Below are 20,025 nucleotides of genomic sequence, written 5' to 3'. Positions count from 1 at the left end.
GACAGATACCAAGCTAATACAAACCAAAAAAAAAAAAATACATACAATCCAGACTGTTTACCTCTGCTATGACTTCAGCAAGACCTGGGTTACACAGCCGCAGCCAGCGACGGGAGTAATGCCATTAGTTTTGTTCTGAAACTTTTGGGGGTCCATTTCATAGAATCATGAAAGCTGCAAATACAATAAAATAGTTTAAAGATATGCAGAATTAAAGTAATTGGTGCTCTAGGAACTCTTACTTACACTGTGTCTTTGATAATGTCTGAGTGGATCTGGGCAACACCATTTACAGCATGTGGAGCCCAACAATGCACAAATGGGCCATATTAATACGCTTTACTGAAGCCTCCTCAACAAGAGACATTCTGCGCAGGCGGTCAGTATCTCCAGGGAACAAGGAAGAGACAAGCTGAAAGACATGCGAGGACACATTGTTTAGTTGTGAGCAGCTGCTCCCTATTTCTTATATTAAGTGGCAACGCATAGGATTCTTTCCTGACTGACTCCATGGCAGCCTACGTGTGGGTTAATCCCGCCTCCTCTCCAATGTGATAGGACCCCATACCCATAAAAGTTAACTCACCGACAGTACCAGTGTTCCTTTTTTTTTCCTCCTCCATGAAGTCAGGAAGTTTTCATCTGAAGCAAGGAAAGGATGGCACACTTTTGAGCGGTGCAGCTCGGATCCCAGCCATGGGCGGGTGGAGAGCTTTGCAGCAACCTCTGTGTGTTGCTGCGTGTGCTGAAGACGTCTGGACGGCTGGCAAGGTCTAAATTTATCCATGGCAGTCGCCTATTTGTAATATATTTGTTTGTCCCTTGTGTTTGTTGTCTCATGGCGGCTGGAGCGCTTCTGCGTTCCAGCTCGCCTGTTTGCTTCCTGGTTGTGAAGCGTCAGAACCCCTGCGCATGCGCTGTGCCCGCTCTCAGAGCGAGGCTTGGTTTTGCGCATGCGCAGTCTGTCGAATTCGGCGGCGGCCGCGCAGGCGCCGTCGAATCGGTTCCCACCACGCAGGCGCGCGCGTGGATGACAGGTGACGTCACCGGTGGGTTATTTAAAAACAGCTGCTCGCCTGTGCATGTTGGGTTTCTCCTAACAAGCGAGCAGCTGACAGGACGATACTCTAGGTGTGCCAGGTCAGTGAGACAGGGATCTCCACTTCATATACAAACTTTTAAACGCTTTCTTTTTATGCTTTTTCTATATTATATATATAATAATGTGTGAATATTATTATTTAATTGTTATATAATTATTTAATTATTGATTGAATGATGGAAATGTTTAAAAAAAAATAAAAAATAAATATATATATATATATATATATATATATATATATATATATATATATATATATATATATATATATATATATATATATATATATTTTTTTTAAAGGGGACAGTGTATTTATTTCTTCTATTATCCGGCACCATAGGTTTTTCCTTTCGATCTGTATCGTTGTGTACACAGGTCCAGAAGTTATGGACCAGTCACCGTCTACAGGTGGACAGCCCTCACGCACAAGGTATGTGCGGGAGAGGGATGGGGCAAGAGGGTTGGAAGTTACAGTCAATACGTGTTGTCTGACAATTTTTCCTCCCTAAATGTCTTCCCTTAAGCCCTTCCAATCCAGATCTTGATGCCGTAATCCAATCTCGAGACCTTGCCAGACCGCAAAAAAACGGAGTTCATCTCTTCTACAGGAAGTCGAACCCGTTATGAAGTGGGCCCAGGAAAATCTGGTCAACCTGACGGCTGTCTTTATCCCCGGAATACAGAACTCCCAGGCGGACTTTCTGTCACGTACCCAAGTGGATATCAACGAGTGGTCTCTCCACGATCAATCATTTCATTGGATCTTGTCTCTGGGAATCAATCCCCAAGTGGATCTTTTTGCCTCCCCGAGCAATGCCAAGATGGAGAAGTTTTACACGAGAGGTCATTGCAGTCAGGCAATTGGGACGGATGCCTTGACGGATCGGTGGAGATTTCGGAGGGCTTATGCCTTTCCCCCAATCCCGGTAATCCTGAAATTTCTGCGGAGACTTCAAGCAGAAGAAGTAGAAGTTACGCTAGTAGCTTCATACTGGCCGAACAGGCCATGGTTCCCTCTCCTAATCCAGTTGAGTTATCGGGACCCAGTACCTCTACCGGTCAGACCGGACCTTCTCTCCCAGGGGTCACTCCTACACCCCTGTCCGGCCCTGATGAAACTAATGGTTTGGTTCTTGAGAGGGAAAGGCTGGAATCCCTTGGCTGCACTTCTAGGGTGATCTCCACACTAATGAGTTCTAGAAGAGCAAGCAAAGAGTGTATGGAAGAGTTTGGGCTAAATTTGTAGAATTCTCTTCGGCTTCAGGCAGATCCTTCAGGAATCCGGAAATCCAAGACATCCTAAGCTTTCTTCAAACAGGGTTACATCTTCCCCTGTCCGTAAGCTCGTTAAGAGTTCAGATTTCAGCACTATCGGCCTTCTCTGGGATCTCTTGGGCAACTCACCCGCTAGTCGAGCAATTTTTTCGAGGAGCATCAAGGCTGAGACCTCAAAGGAAGCCTAGATTCCCCAAATGGGATCTCCTGTTAGTTCTTGATTTCTTGAGTGGGGCCCTCCCCGTCCTCCTTAAAAGACTTTTCAGCCAAAGTTGCATTTTTGGTCGCCATCACCTCAGCCAAAAGGGTGTCAGAGATCGGGTCTCTTGGTCACAAAGAGCCGCTCCTTACGTTCTTTCCAGATCGAGTGGTTCTGATACCCATGCTGGGCTCAAATCTGAAGGTTTCATCGGTCTTTCATGAAAATCAAGAAGTAGTCCTCCCTACTTTCAGGTCCCCGAATTCCGACGAGACCCACCCTCTGGACATGGGCAAGATACTTACTGAATATCTCCATATATCTATATTTAGACGCTCTGATCATTTATTTGTTCATCCTGCACTCAGGCAGTAACAGAGGGAAGAAAGCTTCTACAAGAACAATCGCAACTTGGATCGTTCAGACAATACAGCAGGCTTACAGGGCAAAGGGCTTGGCTCCTCCACAGACGGTGACAGCTCACTCCACCAGAGGGATGGCAGCTTCCTGGGGGGCAGCTCGTCACGTGGCTCCAGACGTCATCTGCAGAGCAGCCTCTTGGTCTTCCATAAATACCTTCATGTCCCATTATTGTGTTGAACCTGCATCTCTTTCCTCTGTGAATTTTGGTTTAACCATTCTGTCAGTTGACGGGACAAATTAAAATATCTTTTTGTTCAGCATACCCACCCGTGTGGTTTGGCTAGTTATTTCCCACACGTAGGCTGCCATGGAGTCAGTCAGGAAAAGGGAAAAATTATTATCATACTTACCGTAATTTTCCTTTCCTGATGGACTCCATGGCAGACGGAGTTCCCACCCTGAAATTATGGAGTCGGGATAGTTACGGAACACTGGTACTGTCGGTGAGTTAACTTTTATGGGTATGGGGTCCTATCACATTGGAGAGGAGGCGGGATTAACCCACACGTAGGCTGCCATGGAGTCCATCAGGAAAGGAAAATTACGGTAAGTATGATAATACATTTTCCCTTATATCTACACTCTGAAAGAGTTACACATGAAAAGTGTACAAATGTAAGTGAACTATGGCAGTAGAGGAATAAAAACTAGTTAAAAGACAATTAATGAAAAAAAGAGCAATACAAAAGGAAAAGTTAAAGCACGAGCACCTAACAATGCAAGATGTATAATAAATGGTTAGCATAACATGGGGGGGGGGGGGTGAGGGGAATAAATGCTTGATATAGGCACGTTGACTGTACATTTAGGTGTCTTTGATTAATTTCATAGATGATCTCCAGGTGCCTTGGGAGCAGATTTTGCAACAGATGGACTGGCCAGCGCTCTAATGCTTCCGGCAACACTGTATGATTTGTGTAAGCACATGTGCGGACTGTCAAATCCCAGGCCTGAAAGAGACAAAAAGGACATAACAATGAGCCAAGTTCCAGCAGTATTAGATGTTAAAGTAAATAATCGCAAAACCAAATATAAATTATGCTCATATTATCCATTTTGTCAGCATTTATTCAACAAGTATAATTGTAGACCAACTCCCTAGAAAACAGCTTGTGTATGCACCTGCTTCCCAACTGATCACAGTCATGTGTTCCCCAGAGTTTCCTGCTTCTTTAGCATGTGTATATAGTACCAAAAAGTGTCACAAAAGGAATGTAACGTGTTAAAGTTTTGAAAAAAATTAAAAGATATTTTTGTAACACTATACGTTTTTTTTTTTTTATTACCAACGATTTTTATTAGTGTAGCGCCTGGGTACTTTATAGTACCGGTGCTAGTTAAATTTAGAGGGAGATCAGAGTGTAGTTAAACTCTGATCCAAATTGTTATATGTAAAACAGGGTCTCTGTCTCAGCTTGGCTGTGCTGTAGGCTTATTCTGTTGCGCTGGGGTGTTCTTCCAACCCCGGTGCTGCAGGTGGCAGCAGTGGAGTCAAGGTTTGGGTGCTATTTCCCAGCAGCCAATCAGGAGGGTTTGGCCTCATTGTGCATGCTGGGGAGGGCTATTTATGGGGCAGACGCCATTGGTTCTGGGTCTTCTTCTTCGAGTGTGGCACCCACCTTTAGGGTGACCACATCACGGCGCTCCCAGCGTTATGGCCTAACTGGCTGGGGCGAGCGTGCCACGCGGTGTTCCTGGTTCTGGGACCATGTTGGCCCAGAGCATCTGAGCAGCGACGGGGACCCAGTGAGCAACTGGGTTCCCACCTTTGAGGATCCCAAGCTGTATTGCTGTTCGGTGGGGAGTCCGTCTGAGGAGCGCCATTGTGAGGCTGGCGATCCAAAAGGGCCTTAACAAACCACTGGGGATCAAGGTAGCCGGACACTGAAGGACTGATCACCTGTCAGTCGGTACCTGGGCGACAAGTTGAAGGAAATCCAGGCGTAATTCATCTAAGGAGGATTATCTCCGTAACTACAAATCAGAGAGGGCCTGTGGCAGAGGTGTCTCCCTGACATTCACCAAGGAGGGTCTGTGGCAGAGACTTTTCCTCAAGTTCCAGTTCACCAAGGAGAGTCTGTGGCAGGGACTTTATCCTACAAATGTTCGAGTGATACTGCCAGGTCAGTGAGAGAGGCCTGTCCGGGTACGCTAAGCCCACTACGGCAGGAGTGGCGCAGGGAAATGTTACGCTTGGGAGCAGGACTGTTTCCCTATCATCACGCCTGAATCTGCTGTTCTCCTTTCTTCTTCAACTTTACTTTCCTCACCACAAGTTTATTGTTTTTATCCAGCTGGAGCCGGGTAAAAAAGAGCACAGCAAAGAGCACCTGTTGTGGACATTCCTTTACTTCTACCAAATGCAATACGCATCATTCACCCCTAGGAATTCGGGGGAGCCATTAGGTAAATGTGCCACCCAAAACAACCAGCAGCTCCTCTGGGTGTAGTGCTACATTAGAGCTTATGATACAAGTAAGATCAGAACATACAATAAAGATTGTATAATATGATTACAGAAAATGTATATCGTAGTTCTACAGGTCTTTGTAAAAAAATACAACACCAGCAATCCCTACATAGAGGGATGTACAGAGGGTACATTTCATAGAGAACTCTCAATAAAAGAAGGGGAAAAAAATGCACATTGCAGCTTCATTATAAATGTTAGCAAACCATAAGTATTTCCAGACAGATCGGAAAATTGTCCTTGACAGATCATAAAAATGTACACTCCATTCTAGTTCCATCAAACTCAATGTATGAAAATAGCTTAAAGCAGTTGTTTTTCATTTTTTTTCATTTCTTTTTTTTTTTTTTTGCCACTTCAGACTTAACCACAGCAAGAGACTTGCTCATGATTTTAATCATAATTCCGTCTCTACTTCTGGTTTCGCATTATTTGTGGTATTTTACATGTTTTTGTACATGTTGTTCTGTTTTTATATATCTTTCCTCTTTTTTTTTTTTTTTTTTATTTAATTTTCCTTTGCTCCTTCCACATTTAAGGGGAACTAGATCGTTTATCACAAAAACGGAATACCAAAAATTATATCGGCATAACAAAACTCCCCCCCCCCCCCCCTCACCCCAGAGCCCCTTCTCAGAGGATTCTTCCTATGGTCGTTTTCCCCCTTGCGACACCTAGATCTCTTTCCCATTTTTGGATATAATTTAGCGTATCCGACTCATCCGTTTTCTGCAGGTTTTTATATATTTTGGAAATATTTCCTTTTGAGCTTTCGGTGCTACATATTTGTTCCAATATAGTGTACTCCTCTCGTGAACGCAGAGGGTGTGGAAGGCGCTTGACGAATGATGCCAACTATAAGTATCTCCACTCGTCAAGCGTCGTAGATTCTATCTTATGTTCGATTTAGTGAAGTGTCATTATTTTACCCTTTAGTGTTATATCTTTCAACTGAGTTCTATTTCTAATCCAGTTTCCGCCTACCTCCCTTGTTCCTGGTGCAAAATATTAATTTTCTTTTAAATCTATGAGAGGTGAATTAAATTTTGTTTTTAATTGTTTGTGTAATCTATCCCAAATCCTCAAAGCGTTATGTGTGATTGCATGTGCTGACGTGTATAAGGATCTATATTGTGGTGGATTCCAAATTAATCTCCCTAACTGTGCCCTAGCTAGTGTACATTCGATACTTATCCATCTTTTATCCTGGGACTATTTAGCCCATTCTATAACCCGTGAGAGGACCGAAGCGTTATAATACAATCTGATGTCGGGTACAGCTAAACCACCCTTTTTCTTGGTCAGTTTTAAAATTTGAGCAGAAATACTATGTTTTTTATTATTCCAAATATAGTTCATTATAAGGGAATTAATTATTTTAATGTAGGACGGTGGTAGATAAATTGGGACCATTTGAAATTTATATATAATTTTAGGGACTAGAACCATTTTTACCACATTTATCCTTCCAAACCACGAAATTGGTCTATTATATATGGTTTTAATTTCTCTTTTAATTTCCTCAAGAAGGGGGATAAAATGTATTCTATATATTTTCTTAAGAGTATTTGCCAATTTTATACCTAGGTAATTTATCTCTCTCTGCCATGCGAAGTTATATTTCTTCCGCAGATATTGTCCTTCCTCTTTATGAATATTAACATTCAAGATCTCCGTCTCTGCTGTATTCATTTTAAAGTTTGATACCTCACCATATTGTTTTAAAGTAGTTATTAATTTCGGGAGAGTGACTCTTGGACTGCTTATAAAAAATAAAATATCTTCGGCAAAGGCGGACAGTTTGTGCTCCTCTTCTCCTACTTCTACTCCGTAGATTTCTGGGTTTTGTCGGACCATTGCCAACAGGGGTTCTAATGATAGAACAAAAAGGAGGGGGGACAGGGGACATCCCTGCCTGGTCCCATTTCTCATCTCAAAGGGTGCAGATAAGGATCCGTTGATTTTGATCCTTGCCCAGGGATGATAGTAAAGAGTTTTAATCCACTTGATCATCCTTGGGCCTATCCCTATGGATTCTAGTGTTTGCATCAGGAACCCCCTGTCTACCCTGTCGAACGCTTTCTAGGCGTCTACAGACAGGAGTAGACCGGGGGTCCCTCTTTCTTTAATCTGCCGAAGGAGAAGGAGTGCCCTGACCCCATTATCTTTCCCCTCCCTTCCGGGTATAAAGCCAACCTGGTCTGGGTGGACCATGGCTGTCATCATTCCCTTCATTCGTTCGGCCAAAATTTTTGCATACAATTTAGTGTCTGCATTCAGGAGTGAGATAGGTCGAAAACCTGAGCAAATCGTATTATCCTTTCCCTCTTTTTTTTATGACAGTAATCGTTGCTGTTAATGCCTCTCTGCTCATCTCGTAATCTAACCCCAGTAAATTAAAGTATTAACAAAGTCTAGGTACTAGCATCCTAGTACCATCGTACTAAACCTTTGTATGTAGGCAGACGTGAAGCCGTCTGGCCCCGGACTTTTCCCCTTCAGAGTGTTTTTTAGGACATCACTGATTTCCTGCTCTGTTATGCATTCCTCCATTCTTGTTATCTCATGCTCTTCTATCTTCGGTAGGTTAGCTTGCTGTAATACTTCCCTTATCTTGTCCTTTTTTTCACACGGGTCCCTGATCTTTTGTTGAACACCATATAATTCTTCATAGTAGCTTCTAAAGGAGTCTGCTATTTTGTTTGTCGCATAGACTAGATCCCCGTTCCCATTCCTGATTTTTTCAATAAAATTCCTAGTTTTCCTTTTTCTTACCATTCTAGCCAAGTTTTTACTAGGTTTATTTCCCCAGACATATCTTTCTCTCACTGTCCTATCTATAAATTTCTTCGTTTCCTGCTCAGCAAGAGCTCTATATTCGTCTCTTATTATAGTTAGCTCGCAAAGTGTTTCCCTCTTTTGCCCCTGTGTTTTATGTTCCTGTTCCAACCTATATATTTCCTCCCTTAGTGTTTTTAGTTTACTCGTTCTTCTTTTATTTTTCCTTGCCCCTTCTCCAATAAAGATCCCTCTTATATAGGCTTTGTGGGCGTCCCAAAGGGAAGCTCTTGAGATACCCTCCTTGTCATTCTCCTGAAAATAAAATTCTAATTCTTTCTGTACTCTCTCGACTACCTCCTCGTCCTCCAACAGACTTTCATCCAGTCTCCATTCTGGTGGATTAGCTTTTTGTATAGATGTACTTATTTCTTTATCGTTACATCACGGGACACAGAGCGGCATTCATTACTATATGGGTTATATGGAGTACCTTCAGGTGTTGACACTGGCAATCTCAAACAGGAAATGCCCCTCCCTATATAACCCCCTCCCATAGGAGGAGTACCTCAGTTTTTACGCCAGTGTCTTAGGTGTTGGTCATGGTTTAGCTTGCCTCCGCATCCTTGGGATTAGGTGAGCTAACCGGTTCTGTCCAAAGGCCTCAGTGCTAAAGTGGTCAGTAACCGGACCCCAAACCCTTGGGGTATAGCCCATAATGCTTTTCTTTTTAGAGAGCTGGACCCTGGGCCCAGAACTTAGAAACCTTTGGGGGCCTAATGTTTCTGTTGCCAGGGTGCTATATGGGCCCAGGACAGTGGATCCTTCATAGGAACCCAGGGCCTGAAGGTCTAGACAGCCCCACGGAGATGGGGGAAGATTGGGCCTCTTGCTTGGCAAAGTCCTGCGGCATGGAGCAGGTAAGTGAGGGGAAAACTTGCGGAACTTGGTTCTTAGCAGGTTTTTTCTGGGGGGTCACAGGGGACATGCCTAAAGTTATGCGCTGCATCTGACAAACTAGTCACATATCTTTAATGATAGGATGGCTCTATGTGTATTTTTCCCCATAAGAAGTGACCTCCCTTGTAGTGTTGGAAAAGCATTGAGTGGGGCCTGTGTGTATGGTATGTGTGTGTTCAGAGAGCTGTGCTTACCTGCAAGCCTCCAGGCGGTGCTCCATCGGTTCTTCCTCCTCAGAGCCTGCAAAGCAGGCAGACGCTGACCTCCTCGTGGAGAGGCTCCCTTCCCCCCAACCACCCTCCCCCCTATCGGCGGGCGCGCGCGCGCGCATCCCCGTGTTATAGGCGCAATTCGCGCCGTTGAGCTGAGAGGGGAAGGGCGGGTCAGCTACTTAAGGAAGGGGCGGCCCTTCCTTTTTCGTTCCAGCAGCTCATTCTAAGATTGGAACTGAGGAGGGAAAGACCAGAGCGGCAGCACGGGGCGCCGAGGACACACAGTGGCCACAAAAGATATTACAGTCTTCAGAAGACTGTTTTCAAGCCTAGAGATAGGCTGTTCTTTTCCATCTCAATAGTTTTTCTTTGGCAATACTACTTAGGGGGACAGAATGCTTTTTCTTTCCTGGATTTGAAAAACGAAAAAAAAAAAAAAAAACGAAAAAAAAAAAAAGATCTTCTAGGGGAGAGGAGGCATTTTTTATCCCCCAAACAGGTGTTTGGACAATTAACTATTTATAGTTCCAAGTACTAATAAGCTAGCAGGTGTACCTCGGTATTGTACCATGGCATCCGGGTCAGAGGGTACAAGAGGTGGGGATTCCCCCAGAGAGTCTGAGGTCTCGGACAAGGTTATGCCGCTGCTTTCCCCAGAAGGAGCCTTGGGGCCATCGGGATCTGGGGCTGGAGCTGGCGCGGGTCAGTCCAACCCTAAGATGGTCACGGACGAGGTATTACTCACCTCTTTAAAAGAGATGGAGAAAAGAATGGGAAAAATGATAGCCACAGCTATGCGGGGCAGTAAGCGGATTAGGTCTCCGTCGCCCGAGCGTGGACCCTCGGAAGAGGAGGTCCTTTCCTCAGGGGAATTGGACGACCTCTTGGACAAGGACCAAGCAGGTTCGGGGATCGAAGACCAGGATACAGAGGAGTCTGGAGCAGTCTCCCAAGGGGAGAGCTGGTGGATTCAAGCCTTAACGGACTTGGTCCATAGTGCATTCAACTTGCCGGTACCAGATCTCCAAGTATCGACGGTTTCAGCTTTGGGCTCACTAAGGGCGCCTCAAAGCAATGCAGGGTTTCCGATCCATCCTCTGCTAGAGGGAGTTTTGTTCCAAGATTGGAGCAAGCCAGATAGGATCTTTTTACCACCTAAAAGATTCTCTGCCCTATATCCTATGGAAGATAAATTTTCCAAGAGATGGGCTACTCCTGCGGTGGACGCAGCCATCTCATGTGTTAACAAATCGTTAACATGCCCTGTTGAAAACATACAGGTGTTCAAGGATCCAGTTGATAAACGCTTGGAAGCACTACTTAAGAACTCCTTCACTACTGCAGGGGCAGTAGTGCAGCCAGCTGTGGCTGCGATTGGGGTTGCTCAAGCATTATCGGATCAAATTAAGCAGATGCTTAAACTTATTCCTGCCCAGCAGGCAGAAGAATTTTCGGATGTCCCTAGGGCCATATGCTTTACGGTAGACGCAATTAAGGATTCTATCCAGCAAGCGTCACGTTTATCGTTATCCCTTATCCATATGAGAAGACTCTTATGGTTAAAAAGCTGGGAGGCCGAGCCCCCATGCAAGAAGCTCCTGGTAGGGTTCCCCTTCCATGGAGGACGACTCTTCGGAGAAGACCTAGATAAATACATTCAGACCATTTCAAACGGCAAAAGTACTCTCTTGCCAACAAAGAAGAAGTTTCAGGGGCCTGCGTTTAAACGACAGTGCTCCCCTGGGCAGGGGCCCTCTAATGCCAAACAGTATCGACGGCCTCCTGCAAAAGCAAACTTCAGCTTCAACAGCAAGTCGCAGGGACAGGCTGCTAGAGGCAGAAAGCAGTGGTTTCGCAAACCAGCAAAACCAGCCCCCAAGTCGACCTTATGAAGGGGCGCCCCCACCCACGAAGGTGGGGGGAAGGCTGCGACTCTTTTCAGAGGTTTGGGAAGCAAGCATTCCCGACAAGTGGGTACGGTCTTCCGTGGCCACGGGCTACAAATTAGATTTCCTAAGGTTTCCTCCTCCTCATTTCCAGGAGTCGAGGATTCCAAACGATCCGGAGAAGGGAGCCGCATTAATGTCGGCATTAAATCATCTACTTTCCCAGGAAGTAATAGTAGAGGTACCAGTCCTGGAACAGGGGCTGGGTTTCTACTCCAACCTATTCTTCATCCCAAAGTCCAATGGAGATGTCAGGCCAATTTTGGACCTAAAGATGATAAATACTTACCTAAAGATCCGCTCATTTCGGATGGAGTCCGTGCGGTCAGCGGCTGCCACACTCCAAAAGGACGACTTCATGGCGTCCATAGACATAAAGGATGCCTACCTTCATGTTCCAATTTTTCAGCCACATCAAAGATATCTGCGCTTTATGGTGGCTTCGCGTCATTTCCAATTTGTGGCGCTTCCCTTCGGGTTGGCTACGGCCCCCCGGGTGTTCACGAAGGTCCTAGCTCCAATCCTAGCCAAGCTAAGGATCCAAGGGGTCACGATCCTAGCATACCTGGATGACCTCCTAGTCATAGATCACTCGTCTCCCGGCTTGGAGCGAGCAGTGGCCCTCACGGTCCAATACCTCGAGAGGTTCGGCTGGGTCCTAAATCGAGAAAAGTCAGCATTCCAGCCCACAAGGCAGTTGGAATATCTCGGCATGAGGTTAGACACAGAACAACAAAGGGTGTTTCTACCTCTGATGAAGGTCAAAGCCATCAAGGAATTAATCCTACTGGTTCTAAGCAAGAAGGAACCGACTATTCGCCTATGTATGAGGTTACTAGGCAAGATGGTGGCCACATTCGAGGCGGTGCCGTACGCCCAGAGCCACACTCGCATCCTGCAGGCAGCCATCCTGTCAGCATGGAGCAGAAGGCCACAGGCCTTGGATATCCCGTTGCCGCTCTCATCAAGAGTCCGACAAAGTCTGTGTTGGTGGTTAGACCCTCAGAATCTACTGAAGGGGAAGTCTTTCAGCCCAGTGGCTTGGAAGATAGTGACCACAGACGCCAGCCTGACGGGCTGGGGAGCAATTTTGAATGGTTGCACTCACCAAGGTACTTGGGCAAAGCCAGAGAGGCAGTTGCCCATCAACATCTTGGAGCTCAGAGCTGCTCGACTAGCCCTCAGGGCTTGGACGTCGAAATTACAGGGGTTCCCGGTGAGAATTCAATCGGACAATGCCACGGCTGTGGCATACATAAATCACCAAGGGGGAACCAGGAGTCAAGCCGCTCAGAGAGAGGTGAGCTTGATTCTCCTATGGGCAGAGGCTCATGTGCCCTGCATATCGGCAATATTCATTCCAGGAGTGGACAACTTTCAGGCGGACTTCTTAAGCCGCCAGACTCTATTGCCGGGGGAATGGTCTCTGCATCCACAAATCTTTCAAGCACTCTGCCAAAGATGGGGAGTGCCGGACGTGGATGTCATGGCATCGAGACTCAACAAGAAGCTAGACAGGTTCATATCCCGCTCAAGGGATCCGATGGCCTGCGGAACCGATGCGCTGGTTTGCCCTTGGCATCAGTTCAAACTTCTTTATGCTTTTCCCCCGCTCCAGTTACTACCCCGCCTGCTGCGCAGGATCAGGGTGGAGCACATACCAGTCATTCTGGTAGCTCCAGCATGGCCCAGAAGGGCATGGTACTCACTAATCCTAAAGATGGTAGTAGGAGACCCTTGGACTCTTCCTCTACGGCCAGACCTGCTATCGCAAGGTCCGATCCTCCACCCTGCCTTACGGCATCTAAATTTGACGGCCTGGAAGCTGAATCCCTGATTCTCAGGGGTAGAGGTCTGTCTCAGAAGGTAATCTCTACCCTAATCAGAGCCAGGAAACCGGTCTCTAGGGTGATTTATTACAGGGTCTGGAAGGCCTATGTAGGCTGGTGTGAGTCCAAGCTATGGCTTTCTCGCAAGTTTACCATCGATAGAGTTTTAAGTTTTCTCCAGCTAGGAGTGGATAAGGGATTGGCATTAAGCACAATCAAAGGACAGATTTCAGCTCTGTCAGTGTGGTTTCAGCGGCCGCTGGCCACCCACTCGCTGGTTAAGACCTTCCTTCAAGGGGTCTTACGTATTAAACCTCCAGTTAAATCCCCGCTTTGTCCGTGGGATTTAAATCTTGTTCTGTCAAGTTTGCAGAAACAACCATTTGAGCCGTTGGCTGAAATTCCTTTGGTTTTACTGACAAGGAAGTTAGTATTTTTGGTCGCCATAGTTTCCGCAAGAAGAGTATCGGAACTGGCGGCCTTATCCTGTAAGGAACCATATCTTATTTTTCATAAGGACAAGGTCGTTCTCCGCCCTCATCCTTCCTTCCTACCGAAGGTTATATCCAGTTTTCATCTAAACCAGGATTTGGTATTACCATCCTTCTTCCCTAAACCTACTTCCAGAAAGGAAGGGTTGCTGCATACCTTGGATATTGTCAGGGCCATGAAGGCCTATCTTAAAGCTACAGAGAAGATCCGGAAAACGGATGTGTTGTTCATGTTACCGGATGGGCCCAAGAAGGGGCAGGCAGCTGCAAAGTCCACCATCTCTAGGTGGATTAAGCAGTTAATCACTCAGGCCTACGGCTTGAAGGGGTTGCCTCCTCCAGTATCATTAAAGGCTCATTCTACTAGGGCCATGGGCGCCTCCTGGGCAGCACATCACCAGATCTCTATGGCTCAAGTTTGCAAGGCGGCAACCTGGTCTTCTGTCCACACGTTTACAAAATTCTACCAGTTGGACGTAAGAAGGAATACTGATACAGCCTTTGGGCAGGCAGTGCTGCAGGCTGCAGTTTGAGACCCTCGGATGCCGGGGGCTCCTCTTTTTTGAGTTAAATTTAAAATTTAAAATTTATTTTTCTCAACCAAGTTGGATTTATTATGATTTGAGTATATCTCTAAATTAAATCCTTTTGTCTTGGAGATGTTCTCCCTCCCCTCATTGTAAGCATTGCTTTGGGACATCCCATATAGTAATGAATGCCGCTCTGTGTCCCGTGATGTAACGATAAAGAAAAAGAGATTTTTAATACAGCTTACCTGTAAAATATTTTTCTTGGAGTACATCACGGGACACAGAGCTCCCACCCCTCTTTTGGGGACCATTTTGGGAGGCATACTGCTTGCTACAAAACTGAGGTACTCCTCCTATGGGAGGGGGTTATATAGGGAGGGGCATTTCCTGTTTGAGATTGCCAGTGTCAACACCTGAAGGTACTCCATATAACCCATATAGTAATGAATGCCGCTCTGTGTCCCGTGATGTACTCCAAGAAAAAGATTTTACAGGTAAGCTGTATTAAAAATCTCTTTTTTCATGGTTATAGGGGCATGGTCTGAAATCGTTGTGATCTCACAACTTGTTTCAACCACCCTCTCCAAAAGTCTATGGTCCACGAGGATGTAGTCGATCCTCGAGTACGTCCCATGTACAGGGGAGAAAAACGTGTAGCCACGGGTCTTATGCCGCGTACACACCATCAATTTATGTGATGAAAAAAAACGACACTTTCTGTGAAGTAAAAAATTACGTTTTTGAAAATTCAATTTTCAAAGACGAAGTTGCCTACACACCATCGTTTTCTCACAATGATCTTGCAAAGTGAGGTTACGTTCCACCACGTTTTACCATTGAAGCTTGCTTCATAAGTAGCTTCTGGGCATGCGTGGATGAAAAAACGTCTTAGAAAACGACGTTTTTTGCTACACACGGTCAATTTCTGTGAAGTAAAAAGTGCACTTTTGAAAAACGACACATAAAATTGAAGCATGCTTCAATTTTTTTTGGTCATTTTTTACAAGACATAAAACGACGTTTTCCCCCACACACAGTCAATTAAAGTGACGTTTTTAAAAACGTCATTTTTTTTCATCACATAAAGTGATGGTGTGTACGCGGCATTAGGGTTGAAAATTTGCCAAACATCCACCATTTGATTATGTGACATCTGTTTTTTCAGTGACTTAAGATGCTCACAGTTAGTCCCCTGTACCTGGGACGTACTATCGAGGTTCGGGCTCATGCAAAAATTAAAGTCTCCCATCAACACTACGTGTCCCACTTCATAATCTTTTAGTTTTCTAAGAATTTTACTGATATATTTAACCAAATTCACATTGGGGGCATACACATTTGCCAGGGTGAAGTCCTCCCCTCCCAGTTTTATTGTCAAGAATAGAAATCTCCCCTCGGGGTCAATCTGTCTGTCCACCAATGTGAATCGGACTCCTCTTGCAAATCCTATGGCTACCCCGCGGGATCGCGGTGAAATTGTGTCCCCATAATGCCAAACAGGATAATCAGGTGAATACAGCTTTATATTGGACTTTAAGGTTATGTGGGTCTCTTGTAAGTAGACAATATCTGCTTTATACTGCGTTAATTCGCAGAGAATTTTATGTCTCTTAATATGCGAGTTTAATCCTTTTACGTTGTATGAGAGGAACTTAATATCTGTCATCTATAAATATATATCTCTTTTTTTTTTTTTTTTTTTTTTTAAAGAGTTTAGAAATATTTCTTGTGGAGTCGTTCAGATGGTCGCCCACCCACACCCCCCTCCCCCCCAAATCCCCCTCCTCCCCTCCCCCCCTTCCCATCTCCCCCCCCCAAATCCCCCTCCCCCCCACTCTGGCCCATTCATGGCCTGGGAGCTGCTGCTAGCTGTCTCCTCGCCTTCACCCTCGGCTCCTCCCTCGTGGTGGTGCTCCAGGGCAGTGTTTCTCAACTCCAGTCCTCAAGGCGCCCCAACAGGTCATGTTTTCAGGCTTTCCATTATTTTGCACAGGTGATTTGATCAGTTTCACTGCCTTGGTAATTACCACAGCCATTTCATCTGAGGGAAATCCTGAAAACATGACCTGTTGGTGCGCCTCGAGGACTGGAGTTGAGAAACACTGCTCCAGGGCACTCCATTGACCCCCCCCCCTCCCATCCTACCCCCCCCCCCATCTGTCCGATCCAGCATATCTAAATTCTAGGCTACCCTGGACTTAGCTAATCCACCCAGTCCGGTAGCTCAGGAGCTGTTAGATCCATTTTATAACAGAATTCATTCAGTTCTTCCGGATACCTTAGTCGTGCAGTTTTACCCCCCTTTATGCCTATAAGGCATGCCTGGAAGCCCCATTGATATTTTATATTTTGTACCCGCATCTGCTCTAAAAGGGTTTTCAGGTGTCTTCTCCTTGCCAGCGTTTCTTTCGACAGATCAGAGAATATTTGTAGCTCAGTCTCTCTATATCTCAGGGGAGATTTCCCCCTGAGCCTTCCCCAGATTTCTGCTTTGTCAACGTAATTCCTGAATCGCACGACAACATCCCTTGGTCCATATCTTTCTGTCTGTTGGGGGTTCCCCACTCGGTGCACTCTCTCAATCTTAAGAGGCTTCGATTCTGCTGATCTCTCTAGCAAGGGGTTAAAAATTGTGTTCATGATAGCTCTAAGGTCTTCATCCTTTTCTTCAACTATCGCTCTGATTCTAAGGTTCTGTCGCCTGTTGCGATTCTCCTGGTCCTCTATCCTACATGCTGCCAATCTTTGACTTTCGCTCAGGGCCTTTACTTGCTTTTTCAGGATGTTTATTTCCTGGTCCTGTTCCTCTATTCTCCTTTCCGTCTCTTCCACTCTTTCGCGGAGCCCTCCTAGGTCTGTTCTTACCTTGTTAATTTCTGTCCTTATGACATTTTCCATCCTCAGCAGCATCGCGTTCATCTCTGCCTTTGTGGGGGCTTGCTCTTCGGAATTGTTATGCTCTTGCTCGCTTTCTATTGTCGTTTCACCTTTAGAGCTCTCCGCGCTGCTTACTCCTTTTTTTTTTTGTATCATTCTTCTTCTTTTCATTCTTTTTTACGAGTCCTGGGCTTTTAAGGCTCACTTCTTGAGTCATATATTGCTGTATAGAGCTATTCCCTGGATTATTTTTAGTTGGTTTTGTAGTGACACCTCTCGTTGATCTGTTCATCCTGCTTTTATTTGAGGGTCTAATTCTCTTCCCCAGTTTGAAATTTTTAAGATTTAGAATTTATTTCTTATACCTGCCTTCCTCTGGCCACTACTCTAGGGCCCGAGAAAGTAAAATTTATTTTCTCTCTCCCTTTCCCCCTTTTTCCTTCCCTCCTATCCCCTCCACTCGCTCCCAGTGGTCGAACCGTATCGGTTATCTTGTGCTCTACATCAATTGAGGCATTCAGCGCACCAGCTTCCTAATATGCTTGACTATTTATGGGGAGAGAACCAGAGAAAAGAGGAGGCCCCAAAAAGAAAAGCGAAAACAAAAGACAGAAAGACAAAAGAGAGGATACCCCTCGCGACCAATCGGTCCCGTTTTCCTGATAAGTCCTATCAATTTCCCATCTTTTTCACAGTTCGTTTACTGCTTTTGACCAGAATTGCTGTCGCTACAAGATTATCTTCTTATAAAGGGAGTGCCCACAGTATATTTAAAGATTTAAGAGAGACGTTTATATCAGGGAAGATCTTAATATTCCTTTTCACAGTCCCCCATTCATGAGCACTGGGGTTTTACTAGCGTCTCACAATCACATGTGGATCTTACACCAATGATGTCCAAAAAGATTGTGTATTTATGACCACCATTCACAAATAAAAGTTTCTGCTCCTCAGACCACTAAAACTTCAGTACCCGCTTCACAAGTTCTACCCGTAGTCTCAGCCCAGCGCCTCTTCCCTGGGCTAAACACCACATAAGTCCTGAGGAATTATATAGATGTGACCATCATACACATGGGGAAATTTAGCTCCTTATTCAGTTTAGACTTCAGTACCAATTTAACACATATCTCTGTTAATCACAGCCGTGAGTCACTGCCCGAAGTTACTTCCCTGAGTTTAGAATCAGCGAGTATGTCAGCATGTGTACACCAGACCAGGCTGGGGGGGGTCCCCGGGGGGGAGGGGGGGGACCGGGACGGCGCACGACCCTGCTCGGCTCAACTGAGCGTCTCACCCAACCTCAGGACCCTGGCTTCGTCGGATCCCCGCCACACGCTACCTCGAGCCATGGAGCGCTCCGGCACCTCCCACCCTCACGCACGTCACGTCCTCATCCCGTGCGCCCTCGTATATCAAATTTTTAACTAGTAAATGTTTTTAACCTATAATAAGGCTTACCTGTAGGTAAAAATAATATCTCCTAAACCTGTATGGTTTAGGAGATATTCCCCTCAGCAGCGCATGCGCATCGGGGATTCTCAGCTGAAAGCCCGTCAGACGCTTGACCTTGCCGGAAATAAGTCACCCGCAGAGAGCCATGATACCCAGAAGACACGCCGAGGCAAAATGTCATCTCCCTCAGCGTGGACCGGCTGAGATTCCGATGCCTCATTCTAAGGTAAGTATTTCATGAGCTAGTATGCAAAAATAAAAAAAAGCGGCAGCGGATATACAACCGCTTTAATAAGAGGACCAGATCAAAAAATTGGCATGGTATCCATGGTGATGTCAAAAAAACTCCATAAGTTTTATATAGCCTCCATCCTTTGCAAAACTTGTGTCCAAGAAACAGTGGGAAAGCACCAGTTCAGAGATATTGCCACTTGTGCGTAAAAGGGTGTGGACCAATCTCTGGCAAGGGGGAGATACATCTAGTGATGTTACAAAAAAAAGGCACATTGGCAAGGTGGGTGTACCTCAGTAATTTGAGCTGCTTTAGTGGCAGCCTGCTTCCAGATCGGTTTAAAAACCTTAGAGCTCCAAAAGGTGTGGAGAAATGTGCCCCGATCAGAGCAGCCCCTGAAACAAGTCTATGGAACTGGTGGAAAAAGGGCATTAATCTTAGCAGGAGTAAGATACCATTTTGTATGCAACTTAAAGTGATACTAAAGGTTTGTTTAAAAAAAAAAAAAAAAAATACTTACCACCTCTGTGCAATCGTTTTGCACAGAGTGGCCCGATCCTCCTCTTCTGGCTCCTCCTCTTCTTGAGTGCCCCCAGAGAGCTCCCGAGTCCTGCTGCTGCGTCTATTGACACAGATAGCAGGACTCAGCCCCACCCCCGGCTCCCATATCACTGGATTTAATTGACAGCAGTGGGAGCTCCTACTGCTATCAATCTATCCAATGAGGACCCAAGACAGCGGCTAGCGCTGCTGTGCTCACTCGTCGCTGAAAAGATCAGGGTTCAGGTTAAGTTAAAGGGGGGCTCTGGGGGGTGCTGCACTACAGAAGGGTTTTCACCTTTATGTATAGAATGCATTAAGGTGAAAAACACTGATGCCGCATACGCACGACCGTTTTTCATGATGTGAAAAATGCAATTTTTTAAATTGGTCATTAAAAAACGATAGTGTGTAGGCCCCAGAGCATTTTTCTCAACGTGAAAAATGGCCATTAAAAATGTAGAACATGCGCTAATTTTTCTCGTAGTTTTTCATGTTGTGAAAAACGGTTGTGTGTAGGCTTTAACGACGGGAAAAAAATGCGCATGCTCAGAAGCAAGTTATGAGACGGGAGCACTCATTCTGGTAAAACTAGCATTTGTAATGGAGTTGGCACATTCGTCACGCTGTAACAGACTGAAAAGCATGAAGACTCAAAAGATCATGTGTATGCAAGGCAGGCTTGACAAGAATCATGTAGAGAAAA

The 20,025-nt window shown here is 45.4% G+C and overlaps 1 pseudogene; it reads right to left on the bottom strand.

The window, feature by feature from the left end:
- The window catches only part of LOC120917474, a 1,233,721-nt pseudogene that overhangs the window by 356,473 nt on the left and 857,223 nt on the right, over positions 1-20,025 (bottom strand).

The sequence above is a fragment of the Rana temporaria genome, chromosome 11 (assembly GCF_905171775.1).
Source record: "Rana temporaria chromosome 11, aRanTem1.1, whole genome shotgun sequence".
Classification (NCBI taxonomy): Eukaryota; Metazoa; Chordata; class Amphibia; order Anura; family Ranidae; genus Rana; species Rana temporaria.
This window is presented reverse-complemented; position numbering and strand designations above follow the sequence as displayed.